The sequence below is a fragment of the Podarcis cretensis genome, assembly GCF_951804945.1.
Source record: "Podarcis cretensis genome assembly, chromosome: 6".
NCBI lineage: Eukaryota > Metazoa > Chordata > Lepidosauria > Squamata > Lacertidae > Podarcis > Podarcis cretensis.
In genome coordinates, this window is record NC_137175.1 from 31,756,247 (window position 1) to 31,782,580 (window position 26,334).

The window sequence follows — 26,334 nt, forward strand, 5'->3', positions numbered from 1 at the left end:
CGAAAATCCGCAACATAAACTAATGCAACTAGAGGTATGACTGTAATGGGCAGAACAAAGACAAAAAAACCCGAGGTAGTACCAGTCCTACTGTGAGGCATAATGAAGTGGCCACCCAATGCAGCTGTTTGGGGTCTCATGAAAATCTGGAGGGTCACAGGTTAGCCCCCCTTGCCATAAGGTATTGCAACAGCTAGTAGTTAGTGATGTAGCCAAAGTGAAAGTACTGGTTTTGATCCTTGAAGCCCCAAATCATCTGAGTGCATTGTAGCCAAAGAAGAGCCTCATTCTCTATGCCCCTCCCCCACTGCCTTTAGATTACCAAGGGAGTCTTTGCTTGGAGGACCCTTGCCACTCAAATTTTGGCAAGAAGCTATATGGAGCAGGGACTTCTCAGTGGTGGTGTCTTTGCTGTGCAACTCCCTACATAGGGAGGTCTGTTTGGCTGACTCCCTTTTATCTTTCAGAAATTGTGCCCCATATGTTGTTCTTTGTCAGAAAAGCTACTGCATATGGTGAGCCAATTTTTGCTGTCGCTTGTTGGGGTCTCTTTTGTATGTGTGTGTTATTACTGTTTCATTTTCATGTTTTTGTTTTAGATATATTATTATTTGTATTTGGAAACCAATGCATGAATCCCTTGGGTTAGTCAGCAGGGTATTAAATGTCGGAAATACATCTCTTTTCTTTCCCACTGCCCCCAGCCCTCCATTACACTTTAGTTTATTATGAAGAGATAAAAACAGAACTGGAAGCGGCAGCCTGCAATCCTATTATTGCCCCCATAGTGACACTCTAACTTGGGTACACTAAATCCTTTTCTCCTACCCCAGGATGCTTATTACTAGGCTGGCCTGCTTCTCCGCAACAGAGCTATTGCCATGGAAACCATCAGAGGCTCAAGGGTGCCTGGCTAAGGCAATAAATGATTTAACTATTGCGCTGTGTGATGCTGGGACAATGGCAAAGAACATTCTATGCAGGAGGGTTGTTGAAGGGACTTGCCTTATAGAGCCTTCCCTGATGGCCTTTCAGGTTCCTTGGTAGCATGAGATATGATTCAGGGATGCTGTGCTATACCTACACATGGGATTTGCTGCAGCCCACCTTATACCAACTTTTGGACACCAATCCCAAATTTAGGGTGACCTTGTGTCCCATTTTACAGACCGTCATACTGACAGGTTATCGAGTCCCAGTCCAGTTTAAAGAAGGGAGAGCAAAGGGGGCCCTAAAGCTGCCCCTTAACAGTTAGCAGCTGGATAGCAGACTGAGCAGGTGCCCAGGTCACCTGGTCACAGTCTACCCCACTGTAGTGAGATGTACTGTATTTCTCTTTAAATCATAGCAATCATTTCTAAATGTGCATCTATACATATGAATGAGCAAATTTCATGCTAATGTTGGCCCTCTTTCAGATCATGCATTTCTGTGTTTTTGGTGATTTGGCTACCCTTCCTCAATTGCAAATAATCAGCCTCTTTACCAGGCATGGGCACCACCAGCAGGAATATGCAGCACTTACATGGATACTCCATGAAACACAAGAGATCCACATGGAAACTGCTTTGTGCACCACAATGGCCACACTTTCACAGAGAGTGCTTCCATACGACAATCATAGCACACATCCCTCACCTCAACACAAACAAACAGAATGATACTCAAAAGTGCAGCCTTGGTTTGGACCCACAGCGTGCCCTTAATTTTTTAAACTGTGCCTATCCAGTGAAAAACAGTCTGAACAATGGTTTCTCCATCAAGGTTGTGTATATGTTTTGTGCATGATCACCAATTTTGCAGGTTTTATAGACTGTGGGCCTGGGGCTGAACAGCTGGTTCTCACTCAGCCCATGATACTAGCGGTTGGCAATTGTCAGGCAGCAGTGACAAAGGTCTCCGAGGCTATAGCAAGGGCCTAAGAAGCCCATGATAGAGGTAGGTCTCCATTTGGAAGGGTCACTACTCCTTGAGCCATATATATCTTTCCCTGGGAAAAACAGTCAACCAATCATATTCCAAGAAATGTTTCATGTGTTTAGTTTGGAAAGAATCACAGTGAATATACTGAAAAAACATGCTATATTAAACATCTTCCTTTAAGGGATGGGGGAGAAATTCAATGCAGTTCTCTTTAAAGGTGAAGTTTTCTAATTCACACTTTCTGAAACAATATGAGAATTATAAGATAGCCATTCTTCAAAATTTCTCCAAATTTTTCAATACAATTCTCCAGCTATGTAATGTCTACAAAAATGCATATCCTAAGGTAAAGTATCCATAAAGATGTTTATTACATTACTGAAAATAATATACAAAATGCATTATTTTATAAATTATATAAAATATAACAAATTAGGAGGGAAATGCACTAAAATACTGGTGAATTTTCATGAGGATTTTTTAATAAAATAATTTGCAAACTGGTTTGGAATTGTGGAGAATTGAACTTTGGGGAAATGAGAAATGGAGAGGAACTGAAATTAACAGATTCATTCATTCCCAGTTCCTATTTGTAGGCAGTTGATAGCAGCTTCTTATCCTCTGCTCATTCTTTACATGCTGCCTCATCATTATGGAAATTGAGTCTTTCCGTAAAACAACCAAAGCATGGTTTAGTCTTCTGCAAAGGGGACAAAAGATGACTAATGCATAATCAATAGGGCATCGTAGTACCACAAACTATTTATATTTCGATGTTTTCAGCACATAAGGCAGTGAATGGCACCAGCAATAAGCTAAACATTCAACAAAGCATGAAAATTAATAAAGACTCATAACCTTGAATTCAACCCAATGGAGGCAACAAACACAAAAGGGAATTAGAGCCAAGGTTCAGTGCCAAGAAGACTGTCTGATTTACCAGCACAAAAGGCAAATAGGAGCCAAGACTACAAGTAGCCAAGTAAACTAACTGTGGGAGGATGAAACAGGGTCAGGCAGTAGTTCAGTGCATGCAGTATATTGCTCTCAGTAAGAAGTTTAAGTATGCCCTGGGAGCTTTAGTCTCCAGGAAGGCCACTGGAGCGGCCATGGGTGTCTCTCTCCAGGTATAGCTGAAGGGAGAAAAAGCCCTCTCTTAACAAAGACTTGCAAACCTTAAACAGTTGCCTGCTAAGCCCAAGTCCACTGGTATGGGACCCCGCCACCCCCACTCACAAGCTGACAACAGAAGAGGGAATTTTGGCAGATGCAGCTTATCATTAGGGTCAGTATGCCCTATACTGGCACAGAGACAGAATTTCAAGTAGGGATTGGGAATTTGTGGCCTTCTAGTTGTTATTGGACCAGTATGATTTTGACCAAACTGCGGGAGGCAGTGGAAGACAGGAGTGCCTGGCGTGCGCTGGTCCATGGGGTCACGAAGAGTCGGACACGACTAAACAACTAAACAACAACAACAAAAGTTGTTATTGGACTACAGTTCCCACAATTCCTCACCATAGGCCAGGGTTAGGATCTGGAAGTTAGGATCCGGGAGATCCAGGTCAAAAGCCCTGCACATCCCAGAAGTTGATTGCATGATCCTGACCTGTTACTCTTGCTTAGCCTAGCCCTTCTAGCAAGGTTGCAATGCAAGTAAAATGGGGTCAGACTATGAACTGTCCTGCGATCATTGGGTGAATGATGGGATAACAATGATGCAGGAATGAGTAAAGTGACACCAGTTAAAATTCGCTTTTCTATACAGCTGTTACTGGTGCAGAAGCCGTGCCCTCCTTTGCCTCTCATCGCCCTATTACAACGGGGAAGATGTCATTAATTCTCCTTCCTTGAACATAACTGACAGAACAAAGTGTCCATTGTGATTCCCAGACAGAATGAAGTCTGACTCAGAGCCAAACAAAACATTGCACGCAAACGGGTATAACAAAATCCTGACAGCCGTTCTAAGATAAAGCAGATTCAGAAGAGGATCATTAGACCAAGAAAGTAGAAGGCAGAGGGGTGATCAAGTACAACCCTTTCCCCTCCTGCTTGTTTCAGAAATAGTGCTTCAGGTTAAGAACTTTGCTTCAGGATAAGAACATAAATCGTGCTCCGGCAGCGTGGCAGCAGCAGGAGGCCTCATTAGATAAAGTGGTGCTTCAGGTTAAGGACAGTTTCAGGTTAAGAACGGACCTCCGGAATCAATTAAGTACTTAACCCAAGGTACCACTATATTGTACAACAGGCCTAGATGAAGGTGCATATTTGGGATGCAAGTAGCTTGAGAAAGACCAACACAAGAGAAAGGAGAACACATCCACTCACTGACAATCTCACCAGACAATAAGGAAACAGTAAGAAAACTGTTTAGAGGAAGAGTATTCTGCACAGATCTACGATAATAATCCGTTTTGTCCATCCGTTGGCAGCCCTATAACATAGAACTCCTGTTGCTGAAGAACTATATCCAGCTCCTCCTATGGGGGAAGCATGAAATGAGAAAAAACAACACAATTGCTGCGTTAATATGGGAAAGGGTTTAGTAAGCTCCAGTTTATGACTTGCTTTGCTAACAAATCTTGAGATGTCATAAGAACATAAGAAGAGCCCAGCTAGATCAGATGAAAGGCCCATTTAGCTCATCATTCAGTTCTCACAGTGGCCAGCCTGATACCTATGGGAAGCTCATAAGCATGATGCCTCCCAATTGGCTGCCGGGGTCCTGTCAAGAAGCATTAGGTCGGGATTTTGATTAGATTAAGCATGCTTCATTGATGTGTCCAGAGAGCTACAGGGTTCTGTAGTTGCTTAAAGGTAAAGGTACCCCTGCCCGTACGGGCCAGTCTTGACAGACTCTGGGGTTGTGTGCCCATCTCACTTAAGAGGCCAGGGGCCAGCGCTGTCCGGAGACACTTCTGGGTCACGTGGCCAGCGTGACATCGCTGCTCTGGCCAGAGCCAGAGCCAGAGCCAGAGCCGCACACGGAAACGCCGTTTACCTTCCCGCTGGAGCGGTCCCTATTTATCTACTTGCACCCGGAGGTGCTTTCGAACTGCTAGGTTGGCAGGCGCTGGGACCGAGCAGCGGGAGCGCACCCCGCCGCAGGGATTCGAACCGCCGACCTTTCGATCGGCAAGCCCTAGGCGCTGAGGCTTTAACCCACAGCGCCACCTGTTGCTTAGAGTTGCATAAAGCTGGGCGTACCAATCCTTATGCAAATATCATACTGGTGAATGATGCTTGATAAAGTCCAGGACCCCCCTCTCTCCCCACAACTCTCCTAAAAAGATACAGCATCATCATGAGTATCTGACATTAAATCAAGTGTTCCCAAACATTTCTACTAAATAAAACACCAACCTATAGTGCATAAAATAAAGAAGCTGCCTTATACTGAGTCACACCTTTGGGCCATCTAGCTTATTGTTGTCTGCAATTGCCAACAGTGGCCCTCACAGATTTCAAATGGGACATTCCCAGTCCTAAGTGAAGATGCTGGAGATTGAACCTGAGACCTTCTGCACGCAAAACAGATGCTCTACTACTAAGCTATGGCCCTTCTCCTAAACCCAGCCCTTTAGCTACTTGAAGAATGGATGCTACCAAGATAGTAGTACAGAGGCAAGACTGTTCATGAATGATGCATCTGAACAATGTGGTAAAGTCTGTGTTTGGTGTATGGTCAAGATCAGGCATAGGCAAACTCGGCCCTCCAAATGTTTTGGGACTACAACTCCCATCACCCCTAGCTAATAGGACCAGTGGTCAGGGATGATAGGAATTGTAGTCCCAAATCATCTGGAGGGCTGAGTTTGCCTATGCCTGGTCAAGATCCAGAATAAGACACTCCACAATAAATTAGTGAAGGGATGGGTAATCTGTGGCCCACCAGATGTCATTGGACTTCAATTCTCATCAGCCTGGAATGCTGAGCACGCCTTAGGCACCAAGCGACCGAGCAGGAGGAGGAGGTGGCAAGGAGCCCCAGCCAGCCACCGCCATGACCTCACTTGTAAAAGGAAACTTGCAGATGGGAACCCGATTAAGGAGGCTTCCACACACGCACAGAAAAGGTGACAAACACGGAATAACCTCAACCCGGTGGATCAGTAAGGACTGGTCTCTTGGAAAGGGACTGGTGGGGGGAGCCCGCTTGGATCACTTGCTAGGGTGGAGGGTGTGCGTAATTTTATTTTTTTTAGTGTGGAAGGAAAGAGAGGGGCCACTGCCTTTTCAAGTTTCCAGCTGCTGAATTCCTCATTTGTTGGTATAGAGAGATTTTGTTTCAAGACCATTGAAACAGAAACATGTCATAATCATAATAATATTATAGAGATAGGAATTAGAGGAGAGATAAAGTTAAATTTTGTCACTATCAAATTAATCAACTAAAAAAATTACAGCTAGCTGGCTATTCAAAAAATTAAGAAATTAATTGAGGGCTAGTAATTTTTTAAAAATGGAACTTATTGGGCTGCATTGCAGCCGTTAAAATGACTACTCTTCCCAAGTTCTTATTTTTATTTCAAGGCTCTCTATATCAATTCTTCAATCCCAATTACAGAAATGGCTGGTGCTAATTAAAATTTTATTTTAGATAGTAAGTGGAATAGAACAACCCTCCAAACTTTGTATCACCCAAGGGACAAAGGAGGGATAGAAGTGCCTTATGTTAAGTTAAGCAATGGTGCCTTAAGTTATATTATGATGCCTTTCTGGTTAGACAACAAATGCATATTATTATTAAGTCGCTAGAGATCCTGCGAGTTCAAATGGAGTCTTATAAAACAACAACTGTTAAATATTGACAAGAACAAAAGGGAACAATGGGAAACCCTTGTTTCAGTGGCTGCATGCCAATGGAACTCTGCCTTAAGTGAAAGCCAATTAGTCCAATTGTTGCTGGCCGAATTACACTTTGCTCCAAATGTCCAGATGACAACAAAAGCCTTTTTGGGAAACCACTTATAGGCTTTACAGGATATGAATTTTGTTAAATAAATAAATAAACAAACAAACCTACAACCATTTCATGTAACTGTTAAATAACTTGGGAGACAGAAGAGATTGCTGAAGATCCTCATAACCCCAAAGCTGTAGTGCTACTTGCCCTGAGTTCTACTTTAACCCATCCCTACATCCTGAGCTTTTTTTTCAAAAGGTCACCTCCATTGATTGTGGCAAAAGCCATGGAGAGATCTGAGAGAGCCAGGGTTCTGGCTTTTGCCCTGCTTCCATTTGCCTCTGACTCTGCCCAACACTGGCATGTGACCCTTGGAAGGTTCCCCAGAAGGAAATGCAGCCCTTGTGCTGAAAAGGGTCCCCTGCAACAATTTTACAGTGTCTCCCTGATTGGTATCAATACGGATGAAGGGTGAGCTACACATCAACAAGCACACGCATAAATCACTGCTGAAGTGCACCTCCAATTGTGCACAGATAATGTTGTTGTTTCCCCAGCCTGTTACTGTTAGTTACAGACTACCTGTGATGTCACAAAAACACATGACAGCTGAATGGATATAAAGGTGGGCCTTTTCCTCTTCTCCAACAGAAGACAGAGGGCAACAGCTGTGACATTCAGAATTGCCCAGCCTTCTTCCACCTGGAGAAGGAGAATTGGCAGATGGACAGAGGTGTTCATCTGGCTGTGGGATGCCATGGAGCATTAATAAGGCAAGTTCACTTGCTGAGAGGGATGTGGCTTGAAGGCAGCTGATACCCATGGTCAGAAGCTGGCTGACATCTGGCGATGGGCTTAATGGAAGCTGGCAAATGTTTTTATCTTCCTTAGTAAATGCTTTTTTTCTAACTGGGGAAAAAGAACATATACCTTCAGTCTTTCAAACTTGCTGTGACCTAGATAGCAGTGCATCTTTCTTAAAACAGAAAAAAAGTCAGTGAGCCATGGATTTCTGAATTGTGAAGAGCTCAATAAGGAAAATTCAAGCCTCCCAAATGAAATTTGGAAGTCGGTGGATATCTGCAGATTGAAGCCAAATAACAAATATTAATGAAGAGTGAATGATAAGTGAATGTGTCTGTTGGTGTTTATCATGGATGTTGGCTAGCATATGCATGCCTATGTGTATGGGAGGTTTTAATTGTGGAAAAGGCAAATGGTGTCAGTAGCTACTGTACATGAATGTGATGTGTAAAAGGAAATTGGTGGATATTCATGAACGGCTGAGAACTCTGGAAGTTGGCAAGCTGAAGTTAGCTGATGAAGTCTCCAGGCTGAAGTCAGTGGAGGTGCCTGGTAGGTCTATCACAGGCTAAGCATTATGATTTAGTGATACACCACAATGTCTGAAACATGGAACTATGTAGGGTGGCGGGGTGAAGATCGGGCAAAGGAGCGGTCTTTGGAGATCGCACAGGTGAGGGCTGAAGATCGGGCAAAGGAGCAGTCATGGAGATTAATAGGTACATGTTATGTGCACTGCAGATTCCTCCTCTCTGAGGCAGGCAAACCCTTGTGTTTGGAGGGTGAACTTTTCCCATTCCTCCCTAGACAGAGGGAGAAGAAGCAGCCCAGCTGCAATTGCTGCATCGGGTAGAGAGAGAGAGAGACTGTGGTTATGGGGATGCACCAAGGCTAGGAGTGGGACCGTTCTGCTATCAGAGGGGGAAATGAGCTGAAAGCAAAGGCAGCCACCAGCCTCCAGAGGGTTCACAATTATACCACCCCCTGGAATTCTGTAGGTTGTGCTTCACAATACATTGCCAGCTCAATTATTTTGAAACTGTTCTTATGATGTGGTCTACAAACCGGTGTTGGATGATGCATCAACACATCACACAGCCTTGGTGCCTGGGTGATGCTGTTCAATGGTAACTATCCCCCTCATTGTCTGTCCCACCCCCACCCCCCCAGGATGTCTGAAGTTTCTTCAGACCAACTGGGAAAGCAATGAAGAGAACTGTAGCACTTAAGCAAGCTCGCTTATATCTCTAAACAAATGTCTTTCTAAATATATCTAGCTGTGGTGTTCATTCTATCTTTTTCTTCCAAGACGGTTTATGTGAGCAGTACACATGAAAGATGGGCTGGGTGAGAAATAATAAACAGGAACACATTGACGATGGAGAGCAGGAAGTCAACTCAATGAGGAAATTGTACTAAATTTGATGTCATTTGGTACTGATTTGTTAAAAAATTGGAAAACTAATAAAAATTATCTGGCAAAAAAGAAAAATAATAAATCAGTAGTGAGTTGCCCCACAATGGTCAGGCCAGGGGAGGTCGCAATGGTGCTTCTCCAGCTGTTGCCATTGGCTGCAGGCTGCCTGGGATGTCACAAAAGGATATGGGGGCTGAGGAGAAAGAGGCAGTTATTTGTGGCAGGCTGGAGGGAGTGAAGAGCCTTGGTGATTCAGGGGAAGTTGAGGGAGGGCCAGCTGGAGACAAGGAAGGGAAACCTGTGTTGGTTCCCTACTAGTTGAGTTGCCAACTTTTCCCTCCCTTTTTTAAAGTCAAAAAAGTCACAAATAACTTTGTCAGAAAAGTCTGATGTCCCCCCAATAAACTTTTGAGGATCCACAGGGTTTGAAAAGCTCTCTGAGCTAGAATATTTCTTATAGGTCTAGTAAAGGTAAAGATACACGAGGATCAACAGATGTTATTGTGCCAATTTTCAGTTGGCATAATAACAGCAGTAGTTCTGGAACTTAGAACATACCCAGCTCTTTAAAAATCAACAGCACTTAAGAAATCCCAGAAGGATGAGGAGTCATTTTCCATTGAAATAAGCTCAGGTAAGGACTCGCCTTTTCCAACTGCTGCACGTGAATGGTTGGGTCGGGCCAGGAAAGTTGTCCAGTACCTTGAGGAATCAGACAATGAGTTATTCTGAACTGAAAGCACCTTGTTCAAAAATGGGGTGTCGGCCTTTTGATGGGTGCAAAGTTTTAATACTATGTTTGTCCCTGTAAGTATTTGACATTTTTAACTTCCTTAATAAAATTTTATCTTCCTTAATATATGCTTTTTTCTAACTGGGGAAAAAGAACATATACCTTCAGTCAGTCTTTCAAACCTGCTGTGACCTAGATAGCAGTGAATCTTTTTTAAAAAAGGAAAGAAGACAGTGAGCCATGGATTTCTGAAGGAGAAATCTCTGTCTACATAAGAGTCTAATTTTGCAATGCTGACAATAACGCTTGATGGGATAGGTAGAGAGATGTAGATGCAACATGCCTCATCAGACAGCCGTAACCTACATTTTAAAAATGTTTTAGAACATTTGGGTCACTCTGCAAGCGTATACGAATACTAGGTTACTACAGATACAATATGCTTCCCTTTCTCTTACCCTAGCAACATTTATGCCTAGCAACAAGGCTGCATGTGTTACTACTACCGATTCTGCACGCACTTCACTCCATCATGGCAACATCTGTGCCTAGCAACAAGGCTACACATTCTCTGCGAATGCTGGTGAATGGCAGGCTATTTTGGAGCCAATCTTGTTCTTTGGAATGCAATGCTTTAGAGGTGACCTCTATAGTTCAGCCCACATAGTTTCCTCACTTATTTATTATCAGCCTGTTCCAGTTCCACTACTATGTCTGAAACAGATAGCGCATAAGATGCAAGGCATCTTGCTTGATATAGTCCTAGGGCATAGCCTGAAAGTACCTGATGCAGAATTTTTACTAAGTCAAAGCTGGTCTAGATCTGATCAGTATCTGGATGAGAATCAACATAAGAATATGATATAAGAAGAGTCCTGTTGAATCAGACCAAAGGCTCATCTAGATCAGCATCCTGTTCTCACAGCATGCCAATGGGGTGCCTGTGAGAAGGACCTGAAAGCAACACTGCTCCCTTCACGTGTTATTCCCAGCTACTGGTATTCTGCTTCCAAAGGTAGAAAGAAGAACAGAGTCATTGTGCTTTCAAAGCAGGTGCTCTGCCACTGAGTGTACGTCTCTCCCCCTCTTCCCAAATTCTCAGAAGACCCTCTGATTTTACACTGCCTTTCCCACTTGCCGGATGTAAACAAATATAATGAGGCTTAGAATGCCCCATTTTTAGTGTATATTGAAATTTTTATGCCTCCAGTTCTATGGGGAATAAGAACATGTAATTAGAGATGTTATCATCATGTACAAAAGGCAGCAAAGATAAGGTTACATAAGGAACTGTAATGCTGTAATGCTGTCATTCATTTCCAAATTTGTTTTAAATGCCTTTTGTCACAGATCCAGAGAATGATCTAGTTGAGCAAACTTGCTTCTCACACAGGTCCACACACAAACAGGGGTCAGCTGACTTGTTGCTACCTCCCCCTTGCTACATGTGCTGGCTGGGACTTATGGGAGTTGTAGTCCAAAACATTTGGAGGCACCAAGATGGTGTAGGCTAGTTTACACTGACAGCGGCTTTCCAGGGTTTTGGACAGGGGACATTCCCAACCGTACATGGGGATGGCAGCAACAAAACCTGGAATGTTCTGCCTGCAAAGGAAGTGCTGTACCCCTGAACTATGAAGCTTGCCCACTTATTTTACAGAAGGAGATGTAAAATCAAGCATATAAGAACATGAACCACTAAACAATACACTAAAAAAAAGCTAAAACTCTGGTGCACAGCCCAATTTGATGAATATTCACATGGAAATAAATCCAGAGAAGATCACTTCTGAGTTAACATACAAAGGTTTGCATCCTTAATGTTCATAAATGCTACGTTTGGGCAAGGTGTTTTTATTACAATTCAAATATCAAGTTATGAATGGCAATGAGCAAATCTGTCCGTTTTCTGTTTCTTTCCATTTCTCATTTTTCCAATCTTAAATTCAGTTCTCCACATCAAATTCTTTTTTTAAAAAGAGGACTCATGAAAATTCATCAGGATTTTAGTGCAAATTTCTCATAATAGCCACACATTTGTATGCAATTTGGCTTAAGACACATGTTTTTACTAGGCAATTTTCCTAATGGATTATGCATGTCGTTTTCAATAATAAATGCATTTAATACACATTTTACCATAATATATGCACATTTGTGTACATTACTTGACCAGAGAACTGCACTGCATAATTCAAAGATGTGCCAGTTTCAAAGGATGGCCTTGTTTCAGTTTGTCTATTTTTAAGAAAGTGTGAATTAGGGGTTGGACTTTCAATGAGAAATGAATCAAATGTTTACCCAATCCCTTGTTATAGATTCATGTTCAATCAAGTGCTTTAGCAAAAGAACAAAGAAAGCCTACAACACTAAAGATGGGAGCTGGGTAGTGTGACTGAATTTCTGGGTGCTTAAAAATAACAGTTAACAACACTAGAGAGGTCTGCTTCAACTGTTTGTGGTGGTTTTTCTTTATTATTCTGCAGCAAGGTGTTTTACGTATGTGAATAATGCCATGTGTCCACTTATCCTCTCACCCAGAGGTTTGAAGGATGAGGAGGCACTTCTGGGACAAAATTAGACTTTTTATTTAATTACCCTCAATGAGGGGTTTAAGCTTGATGGTTACAAATGAGAGGCACAATACTTAGTTTCAGGCAAACACACTTTACATTTTGAATTTAGCCTCAGAATAGACTATTTCCACCTAGCATGGCTATTAGTATTACTACACCAGCAACACTTTCCCAGTCCTTTCTAATATTTTTACTTTTCCTTAAGTGAATTAAACTGGGTTGCCCTGGCTAGCTAACGCTAATTCCTGTCAGGAAAGGTCCCTTTCTCCTCATGTTCCCCATGCTTTTCCAAGCCCTAACTGATCCCCATCTGACAGTTTAACTGCAAAGTTCTACTTTTAAAAATCACCTGTTCTCCCTGACTGGCTGGTGTCCTAACCAGTTCTGATTGGTCCCTGGGTCACCAGGAGGCTGATCCAGGGCCTGACAATCATGCAGAGATTCTGCTCTACCTAATATTTGTCTTTCTGTTCTCCAGAAGCATGAGGCAGATCGCCCCCAACCTTGCTGTCCTCTCTAAGCAGTGTCAACTCCAGTTTTAGACTCTAATTTGCAGTATACACTTAAAACAGTATCAAACCACTTTAAGCAGCCAAAGTTTCATCCAAAGATTCCTGGGAACTATAGTTGGTTAAGGGTTGTAACAAGACCCTCTATTCCTCCTCACATACACTTTACAAACTAGAATTCCCAGGATTTAGTTAGGGTTCCTGCGTTGCAGGGGTTGAACTAAATGGCCTTTGGGGTTCCTTGTAATTCTGTGATTCTTGGACGAAAGCCATTATTGTTTAAAGTTGAATTTATTTTAAACATATGGGGGCCTCATCTGCGCTCTCCCTGTGGGTCTAGTCTGTACAATCATCCAGATGGGGAGTGCAGGGCAAGTGAAGGAACCTGTTCTATTTCCCCATTTTTGTCATTGCTTGCATTTTCAGAAAGGTGAACCGGCAAAAACAACAAGAAGGAGCAACTACAGGGTCAGGAGATTCTGTAGGTTTGCAGAGAGTCTCCTGCAGGTGTGTGTGGGCCTTGGCAGATGCCCAACAATGCTACCCCTAATGTATCCAAGGAAACCACACTCAAGTATTGCTAATCACCTCTTGAATCAAGTGTTTTTAAGCCAATGAAATCAATTGTAGGGTCACAATAGACATGATTACTTTGTTAGCTCTGGGGTGCTTGATTTTAGTAAGTAAATAAAGGGGGAAGGGGCTGAGCCAGATTGGTATGGAACATGGCACAGGGGGAGAGGGGGTCTCCATAGTCCAAACTGTAAACAGTTACCCTTTTGCCTGCTCTTCAGACTATGAGAAAACTATACATTTGGTTTTGGCTTTTAGACTGTGCTGCTTTAGGTGCCTTTGGGTGTGGTGAATGAACTAGAACATTCATAATAAAGACATTTTCACCACAGGCTTCCCTAGCAATATACAGTAGCTGTTCTTTTATTAAATTTTACTCCTGTTTTGAATGATACCATCATATATTTTAAGGAGGGAGGACTTCAGGGCAGAATACAAGTCTCCCGAGAAAGCCTGAGGCTTGGCATATCTGTTTTTAAACACAAATCAACTTCTTCCTCTGTTTATATGTAAGATAGCAAACCTATCTTGCTTACATTAGTTAGGCAGATGCCAACCAGTGGGGACATTCAGATTTTTGAGAAAGTGTCATGGGCACCAGTCACAAAATGACTTCTGTGAGGGTTTGTGGCATAACACAAAATGGAAATTGTGTGGCTGTGGCATGGCACAGCATAGCACAAAATGGCTGCCACATCTTAAAGAGTAGAAAAGGAGACAGAAACAGAAAATGGTGATGTCATGACCCCCTTCAGTGAGGAAAAAGCCACCTACATCAGTCACCACCACACTTGCTCACAGAAAAAACCTCTTTACAGCACTCCTCTGTGCAGAAGGGAGGCAGGTGTCCAATCCTAACATCCAATGATGTATAGGTACATTTAAGAGGATGTATTCAGTGTGGAAGAGGCCACTGAACCCGAAGAGCAAACTGTCTATTATATATTGTGGATTTGTCGGGGTATATTATTTACTGAGAACTTTTTTGGGGTGCCGTAGGAGTTACTGACAGGCACACTGGCACCCATAGGCACCCAGTTGGCAACTCCTGCATTAGTTCATAAGTTCATAACATGTTCCAGCTTTAGAAAACTAGAATTACAAAATCTCACAAGAGTTTACTGGTTATGTCACTCTCCCCACTTTCTTTTTCTGAAAATTACATCAGTGCACTTACAAAGTACAATCCTATGAATCTTTACCCAGAAGTAAGTTCCACTGAGTTCAATGAAGGTTTTGTCCCCAAGTCAATGTGCATAAAATTGCAGCCTTGGGCAAGTGTGTGCAATGTGCAACAGGATAGCAAGATAACAGAGAGCTTGGGGGTGCAACATAGGCTACAATTTAATTTCTGGGGTTAAAGTTTGTATTGGGTCACAATTCCAACAATGGAGGCTGAATTAATGCTCATGCATAGCAATAGGAGTTAAAGGGTCTCCCTCGTTTCAATATTCCCCCTAAGGACATTTGTGCTTCTAACACTCCAAATAACAAGCTGGCTGAAAAGGCTGGACACTCCCAGTAAATTACACAGGGCAGCACACACATTCTTTCCCTGGCCTGGAGCCCGGCTACTTGCTCGGACAAGCCAAGCCAGAGATGCTAATCAGTGTTTTGCTAGGAAACCTTCTGCTTCCCCAAAAGTAAAGTGGAACTAGCACACTCTTTAAATGGCTGTACAGGCCCAGAAGGGCTGTGACATCCTGTTTCTTTTCCTGTTCGTATCTGTCTGTGATTGCATGTCTGTATCCAAAGCATAATTAAAGATTATGGAGACCCTATGCTGAACAATATTTAATCAATGATAGGTTTTTCCTACATATATTTTTAAGAACCTATGAAATTTCTCCATAACTTGGCGATGAGGCCCTTGATTTCTCACTGTGTTGTTGTAAGAATTTTAAGGTCTCAAATATAGAATAAATATTCATAAATGCACACATATCTAAATATATGAACCAAGTGTCTGAAATAGTATGGGAGAGCAATCCTGAAGCCATTTTGAGTCTCCCAGTGACCTAAAATATTCCTCTGCAGTAAGGGAGGCAAATGGGGAAAGCCTTCTTATTGCCTTTTTGCTTGCAGTTCCTGTCTTAAGGGCATATTTGTGCACGAATAGGGTGACCTGGACTCAGGAGCTAAAGTACAGTATTAACCATCACAAAAGAATGGCCAGACTGTCCAGGTAATGCAATCAGTATCCCCGCAGACAGAATTCCTGCTGTAGACTGTCTTCTTCTGTGATGTACGTATGATAGGGGTTGGGGGGTGGGTCTTGGGCTACAGGGTGGGCAATTTCCAAAGTCTATACTGTATAAGGGCTTGCACATCATTGTTCAGGGTTCTCCTCCCTCCTGTGTGTGGTGAGGGGGGACCCTGTTGCAACAGTCCCTTTAATAACGATCAGGCTTACTAGCCACTTTGCTTCTCAATATACTCTGCTTTGGCCACCTTATGAGAAGAGAAGACTCCCTGGGAAAGACCCTGATGTTGGGAAAGATGGAGGGCACAAGGAGAAGGGGACGACAGAGGACGAGATGGCTGGACAGTGTTCGCGAAGCTACCAGCATGAGTTTGGCCAAACTGCGGGAGGCAGTGGAAGACAGAAGTGCCTGGCGTGCTCTGGTCCATGGGGTCACGAAGAGTCGGACACGACTAAACAACAACATACTCTGCTTGGCCTCTGTTACTTTCTCCTACCGATAGGGAAGCCACTTAAGGATTCTATACAGGCTCTGGAATACCCCATAAGGGAAAGGGAGCATTTTTTTCTTATAACAGTGTGATAAGAAGGAGGGTATGATGCAAGCTACAGGACTTACAGAAGTGTTGGGCACTGGCGGAGGAAGGCGGGTGCGGGGAGTGCGGTGTGCACTGGGTGTCAGCTGTGAGGTTGGGTGACATTGTCGTGCCACCCACCCACACCCCGCTTGTTGCGCAGGCGGCGCCCCCAGACACTCGCTGCGTGGGCTGTGGGCCACTAGAGACAATGCTGCCGTGGGCAGCTAGCAGACCCACCCGACACTCGCCATGCGAGCAGCTAGTCCTGTCCCTGCGGGCCGGCTAGCCCCGCCCCCGCCCCACTCCGGGTGCCGGGGCAGGTAGCTCCGCCCCTGGTGTTGGGTTCTTAGATGCTATTAGACTGTAACTCTCATCATTCCTGACCATTAACTAAACTGTCTGGGGATGATGGGAGTTGTAGTCCAGCAACATTTGGGGACCATAGGCTAAAGAACACCACTGTAGAGCAAATTATTGATGATGGTTCAGTCTTCACACCTCACATCATGCACACAAAACATTGAACATATTCCCCCCCCCCAGCTGCAACAGCTCTAACTTATTAAATCTAATCTTATTCTCTCTATTTTTTTATGCAGAACCCTTATTTAATGTGCCCCCATCTCTGCTTCACCTTTATCAAGACAGTCGTTGCTTAGACTGCAATTTGCCACCATCTTCCTTGCCTGTTCTAATGTGAGCAGCTGGTGCTGGTTAACATGGTTATCTATCATGGAGGCCCCATATAAGTATTCCTGGAACAATGCCTAATTTATATTGTTTCCAGTTCTTTGGCTTTAAATCTCATATTTCCATCATTTTACCGTTAGAGAAAGAGCCATTTTTTAAATTGGTCCCTGTTTTAACTGGAGTTGTTTAAATACAATGGACTACTTGTTGGCTATTTGCAGTTTAGTTGCGCTGCAGAAAAGCTTGCTGGGGAGACCACGCATTACAAGGAACTCAAAGATAACTTTAAGAAGGTTTGAATAACAAAAACAAAAACTGCTTTTACATTAAATATATCAACAAGCATGACCCAACCACCAACCCATCCCCCAGGGTACTGAGAGCACTAGGTGCTGCTCTTTATATACTATACCCAATTGCTGACACAGCTTAATTAACACAACTTAACAGCACCTGCTATACTGTTTCACAGCTGTAAACCTGAGTCTCGTTATTTGCTCTGGCCCTTAAAGACATACACATCTTGTGGAACAATAATGAACCTTCAAATTTAAAGAGACCATTCAACACTACTTCCCTGAAATAAGCCATGTTTCCTAAATGCTGCTCTGGTTCTCTTCTCCTCCCAGCACAGTAGCATTGCCACGACACCCATTGCACATCCTACAGTAGTACTTTAATAGTGCATCACTGTGGGGTAGGAGCATGTGAGTGCTCTCTCTACAGGAATCCCAATTTCCCAAAGATTCTGCAATAGCAGCAAAATGACCTTTCTTGGGACAAAACTGCATAAATAAGCTCTCCCGCTGACACACTTCTCGGCTCACTCCAATTTTGCAAGGCGATTATTTGGAGTTACAACAGAGCAAGGAAATTCTAAGGCTCTAAACCCTGTGTGGCTCTTCATCTGGCAACCTTGGACATATCCCCATACCAGTGCTTTTTTTTCCTTAAAAAATGTTTTGGGGTACTCTCATTTTCCTACTCATATTGAAATACTGCCCCTCAGTGAGGCCAAACTTAGATTGACAACATATTTAGGGGTATGCATACCTCTGCGTCCCCCCAGAAAAAAGCACTGCTCCTAAGTAAGGTTCTTGGTCCCTGATCTTCTGGATGACTTAATATACACGATATGCCATTATATTAACTTATAAGCTGTTCATTAAGAAAGTGTGTATCTATAGCACTGTATGCTTTTCCAGACCAAAATAAAAATAAAAATAAGAATCCAAATGAAATTGTCAAGCACTACCATTCATAACTGAGGTTATGCCATATGTGCAGCACCTACACTCCACAACTTGGCCATGCGACACACCTGAGCACAATCCAGCCCCAGTTAAAACACTTTGAAGTTGTACTGAATTCATTAGAAGAGACAGAGACACACAGACAAACAGACAGAAAGAGAGCATGTTTTTAACTCTCTTCTATTGAAACCATGTGGGGCTTCAACTTAACTTTTCCCCGAATCAACCCCATAATGCAGAACGTTGGAATAAATGGTTCACTACATGGCTTGATGAAAAAATAATTGCTTTACTATTGGCCAGAGAAAAAACAGCTGCAGGGAGTTTTCTTCCACTCTGCCAGAAAAAAAATCATCTTCAACTGCCAGTTTCCATGGAACTGCAAGAGGCAAGGGGGAAAGCCCATCAGCCTCTGCCACCAACCAGAGAACCAAGGACCACCAGATTGTTACACTGCTTCTACCCAAATAACAACACAAATAAAGTGAAAATCAGCTTGGGTATGGCACATCTCACTATTTCCTTCTGGTTAGGGCTGGGGGGGACATTTGATTCAGATCACATTTAAAAGCGGAACTACATAACTTGCACTTTTCAAAACTATGTGCTAACTGGAACACACTCATCCTTTGAAATCAGCCTTGGCCCTGTGGACAGTAGTCATGATGAGCTCCTGAACTTCAAAAAAGCAGCAGTACATTCAATGATATCAATTATAGGCTAGAATGCGACTATCAAGGTTAAGCCTAGATTCAGAGGATTTTCAGCTGTGAGCCATTGAGTCTCTTCCATGCTCTTTATGTGAAGAAGAAAAAGCCAAAGAAAGACATTTGTGATGCAAATGAGCAACACAGCCAATATAAACATTGGCTTTAAGCAAAGCAAGTACTCTGATGCAAGCTGTACAAAATTCCTATAAAAACAATGAAGAGTCTTGTGGCCCCTTACACACAAACACTTATTCGGGCATAACCTTTCGTGGACTAGAATCCATTTCATTGGATGCAAGACTCTAGTCCATGAAAAATTATGACATAATAAGTGTGCTGGTCTTTAAGGTGCTGGAAACTTATTGTTTCGCTGCAGCAGCCTAACAGTCTCAGAATGCAACTAAATTGTTTCTTATGCTGCCATCTAGTGACTGGTTGAAATAAAGACTTGCCCTACACAAATTCAGATAAATAAGATTCAAATAAGATGGTAAAGTGCTAGGACAGTAAAGTTTCAAGATGATAGAGAATAAGTTGATTGCAGGGGGTGTGGGTAGTATTACTACTACTACTGCTACATTTATATTCCACATTTTCTCAAAGGAGTTCGCAGTGGTGTACACACTTCTACAACAACCCAGTGAGGTAGGTTAGGCAGAGAGATAGTGACTGACCCAAAGTTACCCACTGGGCTTCAAGGTTGAGGGGAGATTTGAACCCTGGTCTCCCAAGTCAGAGTCCAGGACTCTAACCACTACACCACACTGGCTCTCACGCTGAGATGGTATAGCCTACTCTATCACCTCAGGATTCTACCATCTCATTCTACTGCAAGTGATAAATCAGGTCAAGTCAGATTATGTAGCATAAGTCAGTCTTTGGGATAAATCAGGCCTAAGTCTACCACTGTCTGAGGGTTGCTACTTCACATACTATTTTTCAAACCATACATGTTCAACCCAAATGCAGAGTGCTGGCACAACAGATGTTTGAATGCAAACATGTTTATCATATAGGCGTTCATCAGGAAATCTGGATTAGCTGTGGCAGCTTGCTAATTGTAGAGTTACTGCCCATCTGGTTTTGCCGTACTATACTGTACGAAATTGACAAGATGTTGCCCCTAAAACCTCATGCAAAATGTTATTAAAATTTGCCTTTGATTCTTGATAGCGTGAATCCTGGCATGTCTATCCATATGCATGTGTGTACAAATACACACTGTGGATTTTATCTTGTGAACTGCCCTGAGATCTTTTGATGATGGGCAGTATATAAATCAATCAATCAATCAATCAATCAATCAATCAAATAAATAAATTTCCTATGGGTAATATCCAGCTAAGTCCTACTCAAGAGCACAACAAACCCCTAGAAACTGATTGACTTAAGTAACCTTCCAAGTCCATGAATTTCAACAGGTCTACTCTGAGTATGTCTAACAGTGGATATCACCCTATGTATTTAATTTGCATGCAGAATATATTTAGGTAATGCTGTTAACAAAATTAATCTTGATTAAGATATGGAATACACTTATGTGTTGATGATTTTTCTGGAGTGTTGCTACGAATTATAAGCATTTTAATTCACAAAACTCACCACATTATTTTATCTCACACTGCATCAGCTATCCAGAAAGATTGGATTATACAAACACAGACTTTATAGCAATTCATAAAACACACAGCACATATAATGTAGGCAGCTTGCTGTTGCCACTGTGGTCACCAATCATTGAATTTCAGTACAAATTTACACTCCAGTGGGTAAAATTTTAACAAGTGGTGAGGTCCACACAGACTCAAGGAGGTATCTGAAATTAATTAACAGCACAAGCCTACACATGTCTACTCAGAAGTAAGACCCATTGAATTCAAGGAGGCTTACTCCTGGATAAATGAGTAGAGAACTGCAGCCAAAATGTTTTATTGATTCACAGTGGTAACTACAGAAATGATAGCATGAACTTCAACGATTACATAAAAGAAAATCCATCAAGGCAGGGCAGTGTAATAAACAAAGCTGCACAGTATGAATAAAAGAACAATAATGGTGCAGTGTGAATGAAAGAACAAAAGCAATTTGAATTAGAATGATGGACAAAGCAACTACTAAAGCAATACATAATAAATTACAAGGACCTACATTGCAGCTTCTTAATACCCATTTAATTTTAAAGGCGTTCTAAATTCGCTGAGCTTCTGGCCTCGGTTCCAAGAAGGAGATCACAAGCCCTTCTTAGGCTCTAGAGATACCAGGCTGCAAACCAGCGTCTGCTTTCTCCAAATTGGCCTTGCGACCACAACAATTAGCTTATTTTTTCTACTTGTTTTTCCTCATCGCACCATCCGTTGCTTTGTGTAACATCTTACCTGGTGAAGAGTTCTGGAGAGCTGAAGAGCTAAGCACATTTTTGTGACTTTGGGGCTGGTCCTAATAAAGAATTGCCCAACTGTAGGCCTTTAGCTCAGTGGTGGAGCATTCGCTTTGCATGCAGAAGGATCCAGATTCAATCCCTGGCATCTCCAGGTAGGGCTGGGAGAGAGCCCTGTCTGAAATCCTGAAGAGCCACTGCCAGTCAGTGTAGACAATACTGAATCAGATGGACAAATGGCCAGACTCAGTGTAAGGCAGCTACCTATGTAGCTACCGTATGTTTGCTTGAGCTGGGGATGATGGGAGTTGTAGACCAACAACGTCTGGAGACCCAAGGTTGAAGAACACTGTCCTAGCACATGGGGAAGGTTGTAGCCACATGTGCGCCTGCCACGGTTAGCTGTGCCCGCACACCATGAAAGTACACAGGCTGTGCACATACAGTGAACAAGAGTCAACTAAGGAGTCACATCAGTGGAAGCCCTGCCCTTCTACTTGAACAATGGCTCCTCTCCATCTTCTCTCTTGAAATTGGCTCTGCTGGGGGTTGGAAGAATCCCCAGAACAACACTCAATGGGGGAGGAGGGATCATTACATTCGGCCAGCCAAAATGTTATATTGAATCCTTAGTGTTATATTGATTCTCTCCTCATAAATGTGAAGCACATGCCTTTCCCTGCTATCCTGAGAACTGTGGGCTACCCTTCACAGAGCTACAATTCCCAGCACCCTTCGCAAACTACAGTTCCCAGGATTCTTTGGGGGAAAGCTATAAATTATTATTATTTAAGAATAAATTATTATTATTTAAGCAGCTATCCTATTTTTAAAAGACATCTGAAGGCAGCCCTGTTTAGGGAAGTTTTTAATATTTAATGCTGTATTGTTTTTAACTTTGACTAAACTGTGGGAGGCAGTGGAAGACAGAAGTGCCTGGCGTGCTCTGGTCCATGGGGTCACGAAGAGTCGGACATGACTAAACGACTAAACAACAACATTGTTTTTAACATTTGATTAGGAGCCGCCCAGAGTGGCTGGGGAAACCCAGCCAGATTGGCGGGGTAGAAATAATAAATTATTATTATTATAAAAACATTAAATTTAAAGCGTTTAAAGTTGTATTTACTGCTGTAATCCACCCCAGAACCTTAGGGTGAAGGGTGGATAATCAATCAATCAATCAATCAATCAATCAATCAAGTGCTTTAAATATATGGTGTGTAGGCATCCTTAATCAAATAAGATAAAGAAACAAATGCAGATTCTTGGCTTCGAATTTGGGTTACCTTAGCGCAAGTTATTTGTTGCCCTTAGCATAAGCATATACTGTATGTGAGTTTGTATCCAAGTCGAATGACTGTATATTTTGAAAGTGACCTTGAAGCACTCCCCTACCCAAGGCATACAAATGTTGTTGTGTCCAGGCAAACAACTGTTGTCTCTGTAGACTGAGAATCTCCCAGGTGAGCTTTCTGCACACCTGTACCTGGAAGTGAGTCAGCAGGAACAGAGGCTGCAGCTGGATCCCAGAGAATCCCAGACTTTGTGCCCTGGAATAGAAACATCACAGGGAACCTCCTGGAAACTGTGCACAGCCCAGACTCCCTGCTGCCTGAAAGTTTAGCTGGTGCTCTGGTTACTGCATTTTCTTGGACGCTAGCAGCAGAAGGTTGAATAAGGGCAAAAGTAAAGGATCATCGCTCAGAGGTAAACAGCCACCAAGCAGGAACCAGGCTGTCAAGCCAAGGATCAATGTTGGGAGGCAGAACCAGAGAACAAGCCAAGAGTCAGACACGGTAAAGCAATGGTGGGGAACCTGTTGTTCTCCAAAGTCCTGGACAAAGACGTTTCTCAGCTTTTCTATCTAACCACCCATTATGTGCCTTGTGCGTTCACAACACCTTCTAGGTTTGAAGCAATAGAAAGGCCTTGGACAGTTTCCCAGAAAGGTACACGTGCATCTCTTACTGTGTACAGTAGTACCTCGGGTTACAGACGCTTCAGGTTACAGACTCCGCTAACCCAGAAATAGTACCTCAGGTTAAGAACTTTGCTTCAGGATGAGAACAGAAATCGTGCTCCGGCGGCAGAGCAGCAGCGGGAGGCCCCATTAGCTAAAGTGGTGTTTCAGGTTAAGAACAGTTTCAGGTTAAGAATGGACCTCCGGAATGAATTAAGTTTTTAACCTGAGGTACTACTGTATTATAAAATGGGATGGTAAATGACCATAATCATAACTACAATCTGTCACATGCTTTATCATCCTTATCTTCATCTCCACAACAGGTAGACCCTAAAATATATATACATTCTTAGCTCATCTCTTTCCACAGGCTGACAAAAAATTACAACATGTTTAAAACCAAAATAGAATAATAAACTGTAAAAGCACACACAACAAACACACGCCAAAAAAAAAGCAAGTAAAAACTCATGTTATCCTTCCTATCTGTCAGACACACCCCATGTGGAAAACCCTTTGTTTGTGTATATTTTTTCTTATATAAGTTTCTATGAATTAGTTGTTCCATGTGTTTCTGCTATGTCTAGATGTGCACAATATTCTGTAGATTAAAATGAATTATGAACCTGTTCTGTTTCTAGCAAATTGGAAGTCACTGCTAAGATGGTGTAACTAATAGCTATGTCCTTGAATCCTTACCTTCCAGCAGCGTCAAAGAATGCATTTTAGGGTACCCAGCAAAGCTATACCGACTCTTCGGGTGGGCAGATGCAAAAGAGGATCACAGAAGCAACACACTCCAAAGCAGGTGTTGGAAGATTCAGGACAGATTGCATAGTTATGCTATGGAACTCACGCCCACAGGAGGCAGTGATGGCCCCCAACTTAGATTTCTTTGAAAGACGATTAGACAAATTCCTTGAAGTTAAGCCTATCAGATGGCTACTAGCCAGGACAGATACGCTCTGAAACTGTGGCTTGAGCCTATAGTGCTTCTGAATGCCAATTGCTAGAAACCACAGGACGGGGATGGCACTCCTGTGCTCAGGTTCGGCTTGCTGGTTTCCCACAAGGCATCTGGTTGGCCGCTGTAAGAACAAGATGCTGGAATAGTTGGGCCTGGCCTGGTCCAGTAGGCTTGTCTAATGTTATCCTGCACGTTTAACGGTTGTGTGGTTTGCAAGGGAGATAGTTCGCACAAGCTACACCTGTAGAAATTGCATCTTCTGCTCATCTGTGGAAGGTGTTCTCTGGCTATCCTAGGCACCCTGCACCCTGTATTTCCATCACTTTTTCCTATGATCCACTCCACTTCGTCTCCATGGAGAAATTAAGATTCCCGCTAGCTGCCGAATGCAAAAGTGGACAGGGCAAGAAGCACAGCTGCCATAGCTTTGCTTAATGCTTCAAAGCATTTAAAGGCATATAGGCACCATCTCTGCCTGGGAACTTCAACAATGAGAGGAGGAGGAGTGTGTGTGTGGCACCGACAAACTTGCCTGATTTATTTATTTCTTAGAAAGAAGGGCTTTATTTTTGTGTGTGTGTATATTCCTGGTCTTGAATGAGACTGGCTGTGGGCATTTACTCCATCATATCAACAAGCTTAACAATTTGCGGCCTGATTTACTCAATGAACATCTGTGTTATCATCTACAGATGAGTGATAACTTACTTCAGCCACAAGGGGTGGGTTAGGAGGAAGAAAAGTAGTGTCAGAAAGTTTACAGGCAACACATGCATTGCAACATCATTGTTACAAATAGAAACACTTGCAGCAACCTGACTGTTGATCCCAAAATAATGGGACCCATTGGCTCAAGATGGATGTGTTGCACTTGTACCCTGTGAGTGGCAGGTGAGCAACCGGTCCACTGGCACAGATTGAGAGAGATGACAAGGAAGGTGGACTGGATAGAACCAGGTATGTGTTCACAGTCCATATGAACTTTGTGACTATTCAGAGCTGTATTTCCAGAGCTGTATTGTTAGTGATGCTTCCCTGAGATTTGCAGGGGATTCCTCAACACCTCTGCTTTAAGCAAGGCAACAACAGAACAGCTGCTTTATATGGGACCTACCCAGCTGTGCTTTGTTAGACATCTCCCCACAGAACCCTCTTCAGGTAAATGTGAGTATCTTGTAAATAAGTCATTTCAGCCGAGTGCATTTGAGTTTTACCAACCTTCTTACAATAAGATGGAACTGTGTAGCTGTGCCGTCTCTGGGGTGGGGGTATAGGTGAAATGGAAAAGAAAAATCAGATCTTTGGAAGAAAAGTTTCTACAGGAGGAAGGAAGGTGTGCTGGGAACAGTGGCTATCCTCTGAAAAAAAGAAACATGCTCCTACATGAGCTTGGAGCATCTCAGGTTGGCAAAAAAAATCAGTCGTGCAGATAAACCCACAAAAGTTACTACCTTGCAAAACAGTAGTAATAAATGCTGGCCTCGTAAGAGGCTAGTAGTCTGAGTTTCTTTGGTGGCTGTAGAACAGGCAGCATGGAAATGAAGACCACAGTCTTTTAGCAGGCTAGTCCAAAAAAGAAAATAAAAAAGCATTCTACCAAGTGAACTGTGGAGGCAGGACAAAGTGACCCATAGCAACCACCCCAGCCTCCACCAACTCACAATATTTTCATGCTGGTTGTGAAAAGGGTACTTCCTGTTTCTACATTACAAGTCTGGGAACCAAGCTGTTTCAGAGGCAGGCTATTGTAGTGGTCCTTCTTTCTTACACCACTTCACTCACTCACCTACATGGAATTCTTGGTCGCCTAAGGCTAGCAGGTAAGTCTGTTTGTTTTGTTCATTTTATTTTATCCTGCCCTTCATCTATCAAGAACTCAGGGTAGTTTGCAACAGCCAAATCCACAAAAACCTAAAACCATAATCACAGCATTATGAATGTAGAAGTTACATGTGTTTTATTTATTTTTAGATACTGCTGATTCTAATCTTTTAAATAAATGCCTTTTAAAACTTTTGCTATTGCTCATTTTAATGTTTTTATATTGTTGATAAACTGCATAGAGTTTGGGGTTGTGTTTTTACATTCAAGCAGTTTACATTTTGTTAAATAAAATAAATAAAAACCCGGTGAAGGCCAGGGAGAA

General features: G+C 42.7%; 1 long non-coding RNA gene across 1 annotated transcript; it reads right to left on the reverse strand.

Annotated features, from left to right (window-relative positions):
- Positions 1 to 1,659: 1,659 nt before the first annotated feature.
- Positions 1,660 to 15,515, reverse strand: LOC307218047. Its single transcript, XR_013839700.1, has 4 exons — positions 12,088 to 15,515; positions 7,331 to 9,755; positions 4,267 to 4,406; positions 1,660 to 2,164 (listed from the first exon to the last, which is right to left on the reverse strand). It is a non-coding gene; the product is annotated as an uncharacterized lncRNA (long non-coding RNA).
- Positions 15,516 to 26,334: the final 10,819 nt, after the last annotated feature.